General features: G+C 39.9%; 1 protein-coding gene across 3 annotated transcripts in view; it reads left to right on the top strand.

Moving 5' to 3' along the window:
• Positions 1-18,100, top strand: part of LOC128743669 (very low-density lipoprotein receptor-like) — a 726,292-nt gene that overhangs the window by 257,346 nt on the left and 450,846 nt on the right. The gene's annotated exons all lie outside the window — the stretch shown is intronic.

Here is an 18,100-nt window from a genome sequence, read left to right as displayed (position 1 = left end):
CAGTAACAATAACTTACAAAAAACTACGGAAAATAATGAAGCGCTTTAATAGTAATTATTCACTATTTGATACACTGTGCTGTTAAATAAGGCCATTGCAAATTATTTTTAGTCTTTGTCACCCCCCCCCCTACCCTTGAAAATTGGCTTGAAAAATCGAGGGGCACAAAAATATTTTGTAGGATATGAGTTAAATATTTTTTATAAAATCAATCGTCTGTGAGCTCCACAGCCTGAAAAACTCTAAAAATGAGCGTAGGTACGAGTTGAGTTAACGCTTCTAGCACGAAACAGAAATGAAAATTCCAACAATGGAATTTACGAAAATCGGGCAAAAAAAATTCTTTCGTTTTTGTGTTTTTTCTGTGTAGATTTTTGCATGCAAAATAATAACTTATAGAATAAAAGCAAAAATAGATTTGGTTTTCACGTTGAAACTTGAAGTAAAAATGCTAAAAAAACCCATTTTTTTGCTCGATTAAAAAAATCCCTTTGTTTTTTTCACCCCCCCCCCCCCTTCCCCCCGAAACGCCCAACACCGGAAGGATAAAAACTTCATAAAATATTCGTAAAGCCCTCATTTTAGTAATTCAAGTGCCATAAAAAGTACTGTAAATCTTCGTCCAGGATTCTCTTTTTAGCCACTACAAAAAAAATCCCAAAAACGTTTGCAATGTTTTATTAAAAATCTGGAAAATCGGTCACTGTTCCGACGCTAATGTCTGCCCCATTTCGGCGGCTTATGGGAAGCTGCGGTGAATATCTTTAAGCACCCTCAATGTCAGCTGATCCCATCACGCCCGGGCACTTTCATTTGCGTTTCTTGTGGTTTCTCTTCGATTAGTTTGTGAACATTATTCTTAGTTGAAGCCCTAATGAAGACAAAACTTTAAAAGTTATATGTACGTAACATAACACATGGCATGGGAGCTTTGCTAGTCAGTTTGTAGGCACATGAAACCTGAGAAAGTCCTCTAAAGTAAGCACACTTCATACCTCACTAAACAGATCGAAAAATACCACCAAAGAGCTGCGTACACTCGAACGCAGCCAACCAACGGAGGCGGTAAGTGCTTTGTTCACAGTAGGTAGCAGCATCGAATGCAACCCTTCGGCGGAGAGTGGAAGAGTGAGAGCTCGTTCACGAGGATATGTAAATAAGGATACGCTTTTCCTGATTTTTTTCTGCTTCAGCTCGTCTTTCATAGAGCCAGCCAGCCAGTCATCCATAGTAGGCTTCACCGACCGCACCGAATGTGACACCATATTCATAGGTACGTACAGTCAGCCAAACGACCGACGACGACGACGCGACGCTTGCCAGCTGCAGCACACAGGAAGCGGCAGGATTGAAAAGTGCCCTCTGTTTGCTTCGAGCTCATTGCAAATTCAGTGCGAAAACAAAACAGGCTACCGGTTCGGTACGGTGGCAAACGTGCGCTCCTTCGGTGCTTCCTTGTGACCGAACCCGGCAACAGTGGGATATTTTCCCGGGTGACAGCGGTCAGAAAATGATTATTTTTGTGTAAATGTGCAAGGTGATATTTTGAAGTAAACAACACGAACTTGGAAGGACTACAGCAGTAACGATGGGAGCGTACTTTTTCGATTACAAATTTCCCAGTGGCATACGTCAATCCGTCAATCAGTCACCCAGGCAGCCAGCCAGCCAGCCAGTCGATACATGCTCTGGCAAGGCAAGTTTATTGATTTCGCAGCTGATGACTTCGATGACGAGGACGACGACGACAACACGTATCTGATGGAATGCATTATGGAAATAGAAAAAAAGCTCACTCAACCAGAACGACGGCGTTAGTTCTCTTATGAATGTTTGGCTTCCCATTGCCTCCTGTGCCTGGTGGACATTTTTTCATCATAAGGAAAAAAAGCGACATACCGTGACTTTGTGAACCAACACAGAACGCACCTGGACCGATCTAATTCTTCCAATATTCGGATAGTCCAAGAGCGTTTTCGCAAACAAAAACTACTGGCTGCATATTCCAGCTGAGCTTATATTTTTGCAGCACTCAATCTAACTCATCGCATTTCGAAGTCCGTTCTCCACGCGAGCAGCGTCTGGTTGCGCCGGTTGTAGATCCGAACATCGCACCGATAGTTTCCTCGCAGCAGATAGGGCAACACCATGCTGGCTCCCATCACGATTCCGCTGGCATTGACCACTCCTTCGTACGGGCAGGGTTTGACCACCTGCGGAAAGTTTCGCCGCGCCAGGTTCAGCACCAGTTCGGACACTTTATTGCTCCCGTTGGTGCCATCCTCTATCACTTTACACAGGTCCACGGTTGTCCCGTACAGGCTCGACCTCAGCCGTTTGTGCTGGACAAACAATCCGAAACTTACAAACACGCGCTGCTGAGGTTCCAGGGTTTCCAGCACAATGCTGATCACCTGTGGACGGTTGATGTCTCGAAAGTTTTGAACGCTACACTCGAGCAGTTTCGTGGCCGGGTAGGGTTGTCCGTAGCATTCAAGCTTGCGAATCCAGATTTTTAGATTGCTGCTGGAAGAATCAGTCGATAAATCGGTGGTAGTGCTAATGGCCCCTAACGTTGATGTCAAAAGCAGCGCAAAAATGGAGACAGTCAAAAATTGAATGGTCATCTCTGGAAGCAAAACCGAGCGTTACTAAATATGAATTTGATCTGGTAGCTAGTTTTTACAATTGATCCATCAACTCTATCAATCTACATTAATCTGTTGACATCATTTTGCTGTTCTAGTTGGGCAATAATATTAACTATCTGATGATTATACGATCTAGAAATGGGACAATTACAGAGCATGTTAACCAAACCACTGATTTTATCAGATTGGTTCCAAGCCACCTCCATGTAACGATGTTATTTGTTTTTGTGCACCTCGAAGGCAACACAAACTATAAAGTTTAAGACTACAATTTAATTGAAAATGTCCAAAGGACATAACCACGCCATGGGCAGAGTTCCTTCCACGTGGGCGGACATGATGTTGGCTGTGGTATGTGTTTGGATTTTTTTTAACTTTTTCTCAAGGCAAAATAGAGAAAAACAAATCTGCGGCATGCAGGCGCCGAGCGAGTAACTAGTAGTGGAATGGAATAATGGATTCCCATTACAAACCCACGAGTGAAACGAACCGACCCGCCACGCTAACGAGCCTTCTGAATTCTCCGCTTAACGGACCATGAAATGAGCGTACTTGAATGAGTGAGTGCTTTTGAAGAGGAACTGTGACGTACAGTAGTGGTGGCAACGGAGCAGCAGCGAACGTTTACGGGGATGCTTTTATTAACGCATCCTGACAGATGCTTTCGACAGATAATAATAATAATACGGCGCTGGAAGACAGTCCAGCGATGGAAATAAAAGTACCCCGTCACACACAGCCTATCACAGACGCGCACACACACAGGTGGTTGACGTTTTCCGTTTTTCATTCCACTGTAGTACAGGCAATCGAGTCAAGGTTGAGTGACTTATTTGCTGCTTAATACTCTATGTTTCGGATGTATCTACACAACAGCCACAGTAAGTGATACTCTCGGGCAGGAGTTCAAAGCTTCTTTTCGCAGAAATTTCAACGCAATTGGAGTGACTTTTTAAACTTTATTAATTTCTTTAACTCTTCGAACGTCTTGAGCTTCTTTCAACTTCTTTGATGTGATGTTATTGTACTCTGCACATAAAGACTTTCGCATTCAAACGGACTAAGGAAGGTGCTATTTTTTTTTCGTAACAACCAAAACGATTTGATCCAAATACCTACAACCAAATTATAAGGAATAATCTGGTTGTTTAGGATAGCGATTCAAATCTCTGTGAAGATCTGTGCACCAGTATGAGTGCTTCGCATTTTTGCCAATGAAATTAAAAGAAAAAATATTTAACTTCAAACATAAACCCCTCGACAACAGATTTACGGATCAAAATATTGTTTTCGGCAAAGTACATTTCGATCATATTTCGTTTCATTTCATTTATAATAGTGGTGTATAAAACTATCGTCCCGGTCTTGGGAATATCGTTCGCGCTCGACTGGATTGTATGATGCCTTGAAATCCACGAAAATATGATGTATGCGCTTGTTGCATTCTCGACATTTCTTGTGAATTTGTCGAAACGTGAGGATTGGATCCGCAGTAGCACTGGCCCCCTTAAGGCCCGCCTGCTACTGCCCTACGAATTCTTTTGCTATTGGGGATACACGATGTAACAAAATCTGGGAGAGCACCCGGTAGGCTGTGTTGATACTCTTTTTGTATATGGGACAGCGGGGATGATTCCTCCTCAGAATAAAAAAAAAAGGAAGAGAAAAATTCACACTTTACTCAGTCGCGATTTATTCTGCTCCGTTTTGTTTAAACTTTTCTCTTTTTTACTGACCGCCATTCGCACATTGTTCTACTCATTGAGGAGTAAACTAAGCGACAAAAAGTTAATACACTTTTTGGCTGCCCATGATATCCCAAGCAACAATTCCGGTTTTATTACACTCTTGTGATAGCATTTACGACCGAAATTGGTCACGAAAACCATCATAAGAGTACAATAAAACTCACTTTGCTTTGGGTTGCTTGAGATGTACACAAAAAAAATTATACTACTCGCAACCACAGTGCAAAAAATGTTGCATATGACGATAGTGGATGATAGATACGGCAACATTAGAATTCCCGTGCAGTTGCTTTTGACGCGGATCTTTTTGTTTCACTTTTACACGTAGATACTGCAGTACGAGTGATTTCGAAAGTTTCCCATTTTTCACATAATGAGAAACTTAATTTACCGTTTATATTTCTCCTTATTTTTGGTCTATTCCTGATTGTGTGGATGTATTTCTCATTTGTGGCGGCAGTTCAGCTTCTTGTGTTGAATAAAAAAAGTTGCACTTTTATGCACAATGAGTGATGAAATAGCAAGCCTGTGGGACGGACTACCCCTTCCATTCACTACTTCGGTAGTTTCTCCTCCAAAATCCATGAAATTATCTTAAGAGCTCTGCTGAAAAATGTTCATTCCAGTAGCTCTATTATTCTTCAGCTGACCGATTTCCCAGTGGATAACTTGGTGATCAGGAAAAATCAGACAGAGAAAGAGATGAAAACGAAAAAGAGCACAAAAGAAAAAATGCGAGATAGAGAAAGAGCCAGACAGATAGAAAGAGCCAGACAGATAGAAAGAGCCAGACAGATAGAAAGAGCCAGACAGATAGAAAGAGCCAGACAGATAGAAAGAGCCAGACAGATAGAAAGAGCCAGACAGATAGAAAGAGCCAGACAGATAGAAAGAGCCAGACAGAGCTAGACAGAGCCAGACAGAGCTAGACAGAGCCAGACAGAGCTAGACAGAGCCAGACAGAGCTAGACAGAGCCAGACAGAGCTAGACAGAGCCAGACAGAGCTAGACAGAGCCAGACAGAGCTAGACAGAGCCAGACAGAGCTAGACAGAGCCAGACAGAGCTAGACAGAGCCAGACAGAGCTAGACAGAGCCAGACAGAGCTAGACAGAGCCAGACAGAGCTAGACAGAGCTAGACAGAGCTAGACAGAGCTAGACAGAGCTAGACAGAGCTAGACAGAGCTAGATAGAGCTAGACAGAGCTAGACAGAGCTAGACAGAGCTAGACAGAGCTAGACAGAGCTAGACAGAGCTAGACAGAGCTAGACAGAGCTAGACAGAGCTAGACAGATAGATAGATAGATAGATAGATAGATAGATAGATAGATAGATAGATAGATAGATAGATAGATAGATAGATAGATAGATAGATAGATAGATAGATAGATAGATAGATAGATAGATAGATAGATAGATAGATAGATAGATAGATAGATAGATAGATAGATAGATAGATAGATAGATAGATAGATAGATAGATAGATAGATAGATAGATAGATAGATAGATAGATAGATAGATAGATAGATAGATAGATAGATAGATAGATAGATAGATAGATAGATAGATAGATAGATAGATAGATAGATAGATAGATAGATAGATAGATAGATAGATAGATAGATAGATAGATAGATAGATAGATAGATAGATAGATAGATAGATAGATAGATAGATAGATAGATAGATAGATAGATAGATAGATAGATAGATAGATAGATAGATAGATAGATAGATAGATAGATAGATAGATAGATAGATAGATAGATAGATAGATAGATAGATAGATAGATAGATAGATAGATAGATAGATAGATAGATAGATAGATAGATAGATAGATAGATAGATAGATAGATAGATAGATAGATAGATAGATAGATAGATAGATAGATAGATAGATAGATAGATAGATAGATAGATAGATAGATAGATAGATAGATAGATAGATAGATAGATAGATAGATAGATAGATAGATAGATAGATAGATAGATAGATAGATAGATAGATAGATAGATAGATAGATAGATAGATAGATAGATAGATAGATAGATAGATAGATAGATAGATAGATAGATAGATAGATAGATAGATAGATAGATAGATAGATAGATAGATAGATAGATAGATAGATAGATAGATAGATAGATAGATAGATAGATAGATAGATAGATAGATAGATAGATAGATAGATAGATAGATAGATAGATAGATAGATAGATAGATAGATAGATAGATAGATAGATAGATAGATAGATAGATAGATAGATAGATAGATAGATAGATAGATAGATAGATAGATAGATAGATAGATAGATAGATAGATAGATAGATAGATAGGTAGATAGATGGAAAGACAAACAGGGCAGAAAAAGAGAAAATAAGTGGAAATGTTTAAAAACGGAAGGAAGAAGTGGGAAAGTGAGCCAAAACACGAACGGTCAGAAAAAGATGAAGAACGAAAGAGAAAAGAAGAAGAAAAATATGAACGAATCGAGGAAAAAGAGAAAGTAAATGAGAGTAAACTGGTCAGAAAAGGTGCAAAATAGAGAGAGAAAAGGACGAAAGAAAATACGGCAGCAGGAAAAGAAAGGAGACCATAAATACAGGAAAAATTAGCAAAAAAATTAATTCGAATGATAAAAAGGAACAGAAGGTTGCAGAAAAGAAGGGAAAGTAGGACACGACAAGAGGAAGAACAGAACACGATATACGGGATAGTTAAGCGAAAAAAGACGAAACCCGAAAAATTAAAAAGTTGAAACGGGACACAAAATTACAGCACATGAAAAGTGGAAAAATGTGCTTGAAAACAAGGAAAAACAAAAGAAAAAAGACCGAAAAATGGAAAAGAACAACAGGACAAGAAAAAAGAAAAAATGAACAGAGAAAGAGAGAAAAAGGAAAGAAAGTAAAAATGAGCGAAGAAAAGAGAGAACGGGGCAATAAAGGAAATACGGAACAGAAAATAAGAGAAATTTAAAAAAAGAAGAGCGAGAAAAGAAAATCGATGGAGGAAACAAGAAAAACAGGAAAGAGGTAGAAACAAAATACATAAGGAGAAAGAAGGAAAATAAAACAGCAGAATAGGACAGAAAAAGAATCGGACAAACGAGCTTGTGACAAAGAAAAAGAAGTGAAACGGGAGACAGAAGGGAAAATGGGAGACAAAAACCGAATAAACGCTACATAAAAGACAAAACAATGGGGTATTAAAATGAAGAAAAATAAAAGAGAAAAGGTGGAAAACTGGAAGAACGCTACACAAAACCGAGTTTGAAAAATGGGAAGAACCAGGACCAAAAATAAGAAAAAATGTGATGAGAAACGAAGAAAAACGGAGCAATGAAACTGGAAATACGGGACAGAAAAGAAGAAAAACGAGGGAAAAAGAGAAAAATCGGAAGAAAAGTCATAGCAAAATCCTAGAAAACGGTACAGAAAAGCAGAAAAAATCGAACAAAAAGTGGAAAAACTGAACTGAAAAAACTGAACTGGACTGAAAAAAGGAGTTAGTAGAATTAGTATAAATTCAAGTCAAGCTGAATTTCAAATTGAATTGCATGTCCGATTTTAAGTTCAATTTCAAGTATAATTTGAATTCCGATATCAAGTCTAATTTCAAATTTGATTGCAAGTCTAATCTCTAGCCCAGCTTAAATCTTATTTATGTGCAATTTCATGTTCAATTTTAATTTCAATTTTAGGTTCAATTTCGAGCTTAATTTCAAATTCAATTAAAAGTCAAATGTCAATTTTAATTCCAAATCCAATTTCAAGTCTAATTCAAATTCAATTTCAGATAAAATTCCAAGTTCAAATAAAAATTTTAATTTCAAATTCAGTTTCAATTTCAACTGTTTGAATCCAAGTGAAACTTCTAGTGCAAATTACTCTAAATTTAAGATCAATTTAAAGTTCAATTCAACAAATTCAAACTCACTTCAATGTGCCTAAAACTTCAAGCCCAAGTTAGTCCGAATTCGAGTCTCATTTAATCCTAGGTCAAGCCGGATTTCAAGTCCACTTTCAACTCTAATTTTTAGGCAACTTTAAAACCAACCCAGTGAGAATTTGTCGCACGAAGTCGTCCGACACAAACGAAACTTTTGCTTGCGGTGTTGCAACGTCGGACGAAAAGTTTTTACTGAGAAGTCTAATTTCTAGTACAATCTCAACTTTGATTTTAAATCCAATTGCTCCCGAAAGTGTGAAGTTTTGAACCCAATCGACCGCCGGTATTTTTGTGATAAGTAATTATAAATTTTAACCGCTCAGTTAATTTCAATGTACGATACTGACTGGTCCATCGAGCTAGTCGTCGTATGTTCGAATTGCGGCAACGTGGGGCTGCTAGATAGAGTCAGTAGGATTGTTGCACTAGCGCCGTAAACTGTCCTGTATTCTAATAGCCGGCTGCGAAGTCTGTCACTAAAGAAGAGTGAAGTCTTAGAAAGACGTTCAAGCCCAAGGCTTTGCTTTTTTAATAATACTAGCTGACCCGACAAACTTCGTATTGCCACTAAACTGAACTACACTAAACTAAACTAAACTAAACTAAACTAAACTAAACTAAACTAAACTAAACTAAACTAAACTAAACTAAACTAAACTAAACTAAACTAAACTAAACTAAACTAAACTAAACTCAACTCAACTCAACTCAACTCAACTCAACCCAACTTAACTCAACTCAACTCAACTCAACTCAACTCAACTCAACTCAACTCAACTCAACTCAACTCAACTCAACTCAACTCAACTCAACTCAACTCAACTCAACTCAACTCAACTCAACTCAACTCAACTCAACTCAACTCAACTCAACTCAACTCAACTCAACTCAACTCAACTCAACTCAACTCAACTCAACTCAACTCAACTCAACTCAACTCAACTCAACTCAACTCAACTCAACTCAACTCAACTCAACTCAACTCAACTCAACTCAACTCAACTCAACTCAACTCAACTCAACTCAACTCAACTCAACTCAACTCACCTCAACTCAACTCAACTCAACTCAACTCAACTCAACTCAACTCAACTCAACTCAACTCAACTCAACTCGACTCAACTCAACTCAACTCAACTCAACTCAACTCAACCCAACTCAACTCAACTAAACTAAACTAAACTAAACTAAACTAAACTAAACCAAATTAACCGTTATGTGTGCAACAGGGTACCCGGGTACCTTTTCAGTTTTAAAATAGTTATAACTCATTCAGTTTAAAACATACGTCATTGAAATTTTGCGACATCGTAAAACTCGTTGATCTTAAGTAATTGAGGTATTTTTGGTGCATATCCATAAAGGGGATTAGCCATGAGAGGCACTTGAATTTTTTTATTACGTAGGAGGGCGACAAGGGTACCCGGGTACCCATGATTTGCTATGTACATAACTTTGGCTATCTTGAACCGATTTGGATGAAACCAGTGGCATTTGATTCGTACATTTGTCTAGTTTTGATTAAATAAGGCATTTGGCTATCAAATGACATATACTTCCCGGGAATCGGTAATCCCGGAGCAACGTCCGGTAAAACGAGGGAAGCCGCTTGTTTTGAAAGAATATCAGCCTTCAGTAAAGCTATTAGTTTTGAACTTGACATTGTGGACTCTTTTTTCATCTTATTATATAAATTGGTGACTTTAGATTGCATTGGCCATTCCAGAATTGGGTTTCTGTAGGGTTACAGATGACCAGTTGGGTGCCTAATCCAATATTAGAATTGGTTTAGCGGATCTATTAGACGTTTTGAACCGATATGGCCAGTTTAGTACTGATTAATAATTTTGGAACTGGTTCCAAATGTATAACGGATGGTTCTACGTTTTAAACTGTTCTGAAAATGCATTATCTTGAATTCTGCGGTATCATCTGTGACCCCGTAGAAACCATTTTCGAAATAATCAATCAAAATATATCGAAATGTAAAAAATATCACCTACCGAACTAATTCCAAGAACTTTGATACCCATATTGCCTGGTTTTACCTTCAATCCTAGACTGGCCACCCATGACCCCATAGGAACCTACTCCGGAATGGCCAACCTGATTCATCTCATTATATGAAATAGTTCATTGTATGAATTTTTAGAGTTTTTATATCCGACTGATTTTCCTGCAATACAATTTCCTGCAATACAATCAGTTCTCTACCTCACAGCGGACACTCTGCCGGAATTCCGGATTTTCGGGCCCCGTATGTCTTTTAATGGCCAAATGGCCAAGTAATTCAAAACTAGATTAATTAACGAATCAAATGACACCTATTTCATAAAAATCGGTTTAAAATTGTTGATGTTATAACAATATCAATTTTGGGTACCCGGGTACCCTTGTCGCCCTGCTAAAGGTGTTTTTTTTGTCGCACACATAACGGTTAAACAGTAAAGCAGAAAACAACCCCCCATCCCACGTTGCTTGGCCAGATAAAATAAAGCGGATAGCACTTAAATATTTGCTGTGATTGTATAACATTTCGCCGAATACCATTTCGTGAAAAACCTTACGCGGAATGTACCATTTCACGGAAAACCTTTTCATGGAACGTACCATTTCGATCCTCGGGGTTATCATCTCCTTACTACCTGTCGCTCGTTCTAACCCAACTGAAGCAAAGTAATAGAGGTCAGTAGACCTAGGAAAACAAATAAACCTAGACAGTGGTAATTTCTGCGGGAGGAGTGGCTGCAGATAGTTTTTGATGGTCTTGTTATTGACTGTTACGTTTTATGGAAGAGTCGAACATTTCTCGAGCTCAATTTGAGCTCGGTTTTGAGATACGCAAACATTTCTGTTTTACTTGTGTAAGCCCAAAAGGATAGATGTGATATCGGACTACGTTCTTGAAAACGAAACGAACGATTCTATGATACGAATTCAACTGTCTGTTTAATTAGCTCTCTTTACCTTTTATAATCGTTTGAATGGAAACAACTGGTATAAAAATCATTAAGGTAGTTTAACAAATTATAATCAAAATCAATTAGGCGTTACAATGGACACCACAGTATTATATCCCGTCCCGGCGATAATCAGTCATCGCCAGAATCACCTAAATAATCTTCCTCATCATCACTAGTCTCTACAGATGTACTAACTGCCCAGGGTTTCATCCTCTCCGCCGCGAATATTGTCGACGTTCGTTTTTGAGTAAAACGAACTCCAGGAACGTCGGTAATCAGATAACGATCGTTTCCAACTGCCTTTTGAATGATGAACGGTCCCTTGTAGCGCGGCTCCAACTTTTTGCTTTGACCAGTGGAATGCACGTCATTTTCCACCAGCACTAAATCACCTTCACGATATTGCTGCGCCGGCTGCCGTCGTTTATCGAAGTGCATCTTCTGCTTTTGTTGTTCACGCTCGATCCTGGTTTGTACAGTTTTGCGCAGTTTTTCAGATCGACCTACAGGAGTTTCCACTGAGAACATCATCAACAACTGGTTCTGCATTATGTCACGCGGATTGTAGCTAAACAATAACGAATGGGGCGACGTCTTTGTTGAATCGTTTACCAACGTGTTCAATCCCCACTGTATCAACCGGAGTTGCTTATCCCAACATTTGTCGTTGTCTTTCACCATACATCTCACTGAATGCAATACGTTCCGATTCTCGCGCTCAACCTGTCCGTTAGCACGAGGAGTTCCGACTGCCACTCTTACATGAGCAATACCCAGCTGCACACAAAACTCTTCAAAATCCTTTGACGTGTATGCCGTTCCTCTGTCGGTAATTATTCGGTTAGGCTTACCGAACGTAGCGAAAACGTCACTCAACATTTGGATCACTGGTTGCGTCTTCGTATTTCGAACAGCCCTCAATACAACGTATTTAGTGAACCCATCTACCAACACTATAATGTACTCGTTTAGGAGAGTAGAACGAATAAATGGGCCTAGATGGTCCAGATGGATCGTGTCGAACGGCACAGGAATCTTTTGTATCGGATGAAGCAATCCTTCCTTCCTACCGCTCTTGCTCTTCACGTAGGCACAATACACGCACGAATTTGTATACCGCTTCAAATAGTTTTTCATCCGGCGAAACCAAAAATTTCTTCTTACAGCTTCAAACACTTTATCAGCACCTTTGTGTCCTAAATCGTCGTGGTAGCTACGTGTGATTCGCCACCGTGCACGAGTAGGCACCACCCACTTCAACCCATCACTGCACCGTCGCATCACACCTTCATCGCGCAAAGCATACTCCTTATGTATCTGCCTACCACGATTATCAACCGGAGGTGCAGACAGAATCCGCATTAACTCGTACAAATTTTCGTCTTCTCGCTGCAATAATTTTAACCACTCATCTTCTCTGATATCAATTTGCATCACACTGGCCATCGCAGGCTCGGTTTCTTCACACACTGGCTCTTCAACTGGGTTGCGACTCAAGCAATCGGCGTGCTTCATTTTGGTTCCTTTTCGATGGTCGAGCTCGTAGTCATACTCGAGTAGTTTTAGTAGCTATTTTCCCACCACGGGTAACATTTGCTTTTTCGCGACCGTCTTCTTCACAGCTTCGCAGTCGGTAACAATTTTCACATGGCGGCCCAGTACATATTTCCGAAAACGTTCTAATGACTCCACTATAGCCAAAGCTTCCAGCTCATAGCTGTACTTCTTACATTCGGTCGGTGACGTTTTTCTACTGAAATAACTGATTGGATGTAAACCGTCATCCATTTTCTGCAACAGAATACCCGACAAGCCGTGAGAACACGCATCTGTGTGTAGCTCAATCTCTTTTGCTGGATCATACATCACTATCACTGGTCGATTTACTAATATCACTTTGAGTCTCTCAAAGGCCGATTGTTGCGCATTATCCCACAGGAACTCAGCGTCTTTTTTAGTTAACCGAGTCAAAGGTTCGGCGATCAAACTAAATTCTCTCACAAAGCGTCTAAAATAATTAGCCAGTCCCAAAAACTCTCTAATGTTTCGCACATTTGCAGGAACGGGAAAATCTTTGATAGCACAAATCTTTGCCAATCCTGGCTTTATTTCCCCCTCACTGATTTCAAACCCCAAAAACTCCACTTGCTTCTTCAAGAATTGTGTTTTTTCCAAATTCACTGTTAATCCATTCTCCGATAACGCATTTAACAGTACTTCAAATTTCTTCATCACTTCACTTTCGTTACATCCACCAAAGGTAACATCGTCCAGGTATGCCACGAATCCCATACGACGAAGTGGTGCAATCACAGCATCAATCATTCGCTGAAATACCGCACTGCCATTGGACAACCCGAAGGGCATCTTTAAGTATTCGTAATGGCCCATCGGTGTAGAAAAAGCTGTAAACTTCCGGCTTTCCAACGATACTGGAATCTGGTGGTAACCGCGGAACAGATCCACCGCTATAAAAAGTCGTCCTCCCACTAATCTGTTCAAGCAATCCTCGATGATCGGCATAGGCCATTTGTCCTTTACCGTCTTTGCATTAAGAGCGCGGTAATCCACCACCATGCGCCAATCTCCACTCTTTTTCTTAACTAAAACCGTAGGACTGTTGTACGGCGACTTTGATTGCTGGATTATTCCTGCCGCCAGTAGGCTCTCCACTGTATCGTCCACCACCTTTTCACGGGAGTATTCCATCGGGTACTGTTTAGTGTATATGGGCTTCTCATCTACCAATTCGATTAGCATCTCACAATTTTTGGCTGTGCCCATCTCTTTGTAGTTCTTTGCAAAGCAATGCCGATATCGTTCAACTACATTTAAAATCTTTTGGCGCTCATTATCACCACCATCCACATTTATCTCAGTAGCTGATATAGGCTCGTATGCCCGAATGTTACACATATTCGGATGAGTGCCGCTCGGTCCTGAAGATTGTTCGATACTACTAAAGGTGATCTGTGGTTGCTCTTCATCGATTTTTTCGATACGAACGCTTCCCTTCTCTTTGACGAATCGGACATCATCGCGATCGAGAACATCTCGTTCAATTATCACTGTATTCATCTGCACTTTATTCGGCACTACTAAAAAACTAACTTCCAACTTCAATCCATCCACTTCTATTTTTTCGGAGCTACGCTCTCGCACTTGTACTTTATTACCGCCAAATCCAACCAATTGCATTGTGCATGGTTCCAGGTTAATCAAAATTTCTCGGCAACTTTCCTTTATAGTGGTTACCGCCGAACCGCAATCATACAAAGCATCTACACTGTGTACACCAATTTTCAGTGTTTTCACATAGCTACTCGTTTGGCCAATTTCATGCATCACTTTAGGAAAAGCCTTTTGATTCGGGATCTTGGTACAATTTTTCGCTACATGACCCCTCTCATTGCAATGAAAGCATTCGATATTAGAGGAAGGTCGTGTACTTTTCCTCTCACTGCACATTGCTGCTACATGCCCAATAACACTACAACGATAACACTTGATACCCGATCCAGCATCTCCTTTTATCACTGATTTAGAAGAAGATCCACGAGAGACATCCGTCGTTTTCAGTTGCTTCACTTCGGCCAGCCACTTCAGCTGTTTCAATAGTTCAGGCAAAGTATCGACCTGAGGGATTGTTCCATAACGGCCTTCCAGACCAGACACTATATATTTGATCGTGGCCTGATCAGGAAGTTTTCCCTTTCTAGCCAATGCCACGTGGCTATAGAAATACGTCTCCAAGCTTTCTCCCGCCATTTTCTTACGATTCATCATAGTTTGGTGAATGTTCACGATATCTATCGCCGTTGGAAAATCGATTACCAGCTTAGCTTTAAATTCACTCCAATTCTTCACCGTAGCACCGGAAAACCAAATTTTGGCTGCTCCCTGCAAATTCACTATGCCACATTGCAGCATCCAGGCATCATCGCCGTTATACAATGCTGCCGCCTTCTCGATGGATTCGATCCATTGTTCGGCAGTCGGCGTCGTTGGCACATCAGGGTCAAACGGTAGCACTATGTCCTTTACATCACGTACGTCGAACCGGCGCACATTTCCCGCCGAAATTGTTTGTAACGTTTTAATCAGCAATCTCATTGTTTCGTTATCCATTATGTCACTGTTATCGCCTGGACTCTGCTTATAGCGCGGATCTCGAGCGTTTATACGTTCAAATTGTTCACGATCAGATTGGATAGTCTCGTTATTAGAATTGCCCCCACTGAACAAGTTTTTCAACAGGCCAAAAGCACCAGCACTATGCTCGCCCGTTTCCGTATGTCCAACAACTTGTTCGGCTACCTCTCTGGAAATCTCTTCCAACTTTTCGTCGTGATCACTCATCACCTTCCGGCAAACACCAAAAATATCCAATCTACCGCTACGATCGCTAACATGAACTTTATACTGACCGTCGCGACAATAGCATTACGCGCGCTAAGTATCTATCCTGTCTACAGAATTGTAAGCCCAAAAGGATAGATGTGATATCGGACTACGTCCTTGAAAACGAAACGAACGATTCTATGATACGAATTCAACTGTCTGTTTAATTAGCTCTCTTTACCTTTTATAATCGTTTGAATGGAAACAACTGGTATAAAAATCATTAAGGTAGTTTAACAAATTATAATCAAAATCAATTAGGCGTTACACTTGTATGAAAGTCCTTATCCCCCTACCATACTGATGAGGAGTCTCGGTATACCATAGAAAAAATTCTTGTCTCCAAAAACGCCCACATGCCAAATTTGGTTCCGTTTGCTTCATTATTCCTTGAAATGTGAGGAAATTTGTATTTCAGTTATAAGGGAACCCCACCTCTTAAAGGGGGGAGGGGTCATAATTCACCATAGGAAAAAAAAATCCTAGCTCCTAAAACCCCCCAATGCCAAATTTGCTTCCATTTGCTTGATTACTTCTCGAGTGATCGAGGATATTTGTATTTCATTTGTATGGGAGCCCCCCCCCCTCTCCTAAATAGAAGAAGGGTCCTAATTCACCATAGAAACAAATGCCTACTTTCGTAAACCCCCACATGCCAAATTTGGTTCCATTTACTTGATTAGTTCTTGAGATATGAAGAAATTTGTATTTCATTTATTCTAAAAAATTCTTGTCTCCTAAAACTCTCATATGTCAAATTTGGTTCCACTCATTTGATTAATTCTCGAGTTATGAGGAAATTTGAACTTCATTTGTACAGGAGCCGCCTCCCCTCCTAAATAGGAGAGGGGTTCTAATTCGCTATACAAAAAATTCTTGCACCCAAAAGGCCCCTCAAGCCAAATTTGGTTCCAATTGCTTGATTACTCCTCGAGTTTCGCTCGAGTTGTGCAGAAATTTGTGTTTCATTTGTTTGGGAGCCCCCTTCCCCCTCTTAGTGGAGGGAGGGGTCTCTGACCATCATACTAAACTTCCCCGGCCTTAAAACCCTCTACAATAATTTTAATCGCACAAGTGTATTTTCTCTCACATACAATCTTTGCAGCAAAAACTTATCGATAACCTAGCCCAGACAATAATCGCGTATCAAATGCTTTCTGGTGCAAAATATGCTACGAATGTGTTCTCGCACCAAATGCGAACCATATGTAATAGCAACATTTGCTGTAAAAAATGAACCCACGAATGTTTTTAAATGACATGAAATCTTTTCATCGCCTACGAATATAGTTTCACGAATATATTTTCTAAAACAATACTATGAAATTATGTTCACAGTATAACTTCATGAAGCCGTTGTACGTAATTTGCTCCGATATTGTTGAAGTCATGAATTCTTGTGAGGATTTCATTTAGTCTCATTAATGCGCAAACTTTCTGTCTCCTTAAGAAATCCATTCGAAAAACCACGGTTTAAAGGGGAAGAATTATGTTCATATCCGCAGTCCTATATCCAGCCCGCATTACAATCTAATTTTTAAAAGTATGCAAGTCTCGTTTCATAAATTATCTGCTTAAAGTAGGTAGCAGGGAGGAAATTTTCCTGCATGGTTTGGAGTCAATTTCAACATTTACAGTGAATTGACCACCGGCCGCACTTATCGCGATGTGGTTTTCACCGATTCGAGATTACTCGCTGGCTGTACCTAGGTTTATTTCAGCCAGATTTTTCGCATTTCATTCGGTTGGGTAAAACAATCCAATTACGAGGGTTTTATTTTTCAACCGCATTCATTGTGCTTACCTGGCACCGCCTTTGCATTTGCATCATGCATGGTGTTGCACGGTTGCATGTTTGCACGCTGAAAATTTAGAAAAAACTCAAATGCACCGCCGGTACTGTACTGAACTGAACACCAAATTCAGCGCTGAAGTGTGAAACTGATCCAGCACAATTTGCGTGTGTTGTGTGTTTGTGTATGCGCGTATGTTTCCATTGGGAAATTAAAGGCAGGACCATTTGCTTTTTGTGTATTTCATCCTGAAACTAACTATGCAGTGCCAGCGATAATTAAAGGATTGTTTACATTCGCGGTGTTTTTACGTCGGTTTTGCTGACCTAAACCAGGCTCAGTGGAAGCTCGATCGACATTGAGCTATTGTTACGTTTCAATTTTCCGAGTAGCTCGCTAATATCACATTGCATGGGATCAATTCCCGGCACTAAATTGATTATAATTAAAAACATTTTTTAATCTCCTGGTTAACTAACCGAAATGATTGACATGGGTCCTGTTACAGGAGCTGTCAGCGTGTTAAAAATAGTTCACATGTCGATTCAACCCAACAACTCAGCTGCACTTTGCGTAATTATCTTCTT

The sequence above is a fragment of the Sabethes cyaneus genome, chromosome 3 (genome assembly GCF_943734655.1).
Source record: "Sabethes cyaneus chromosome 3, idSabCyanKW18_F2, whole genome shotgun sequence".
In the NCBI taxonomy this organism is placed as follows: domain Eukaryota; kingdom Metazoa; phylum Arthropoda; class Insecta; order Diptera; family Culicidae; genus Sabethes; species Sabethes cyaneus.
The sequence above is the reverse complement of the archived record's forward strand: the minus strand, read 5'-3'. Positions and strand labels throughout refer to the sequence as shown.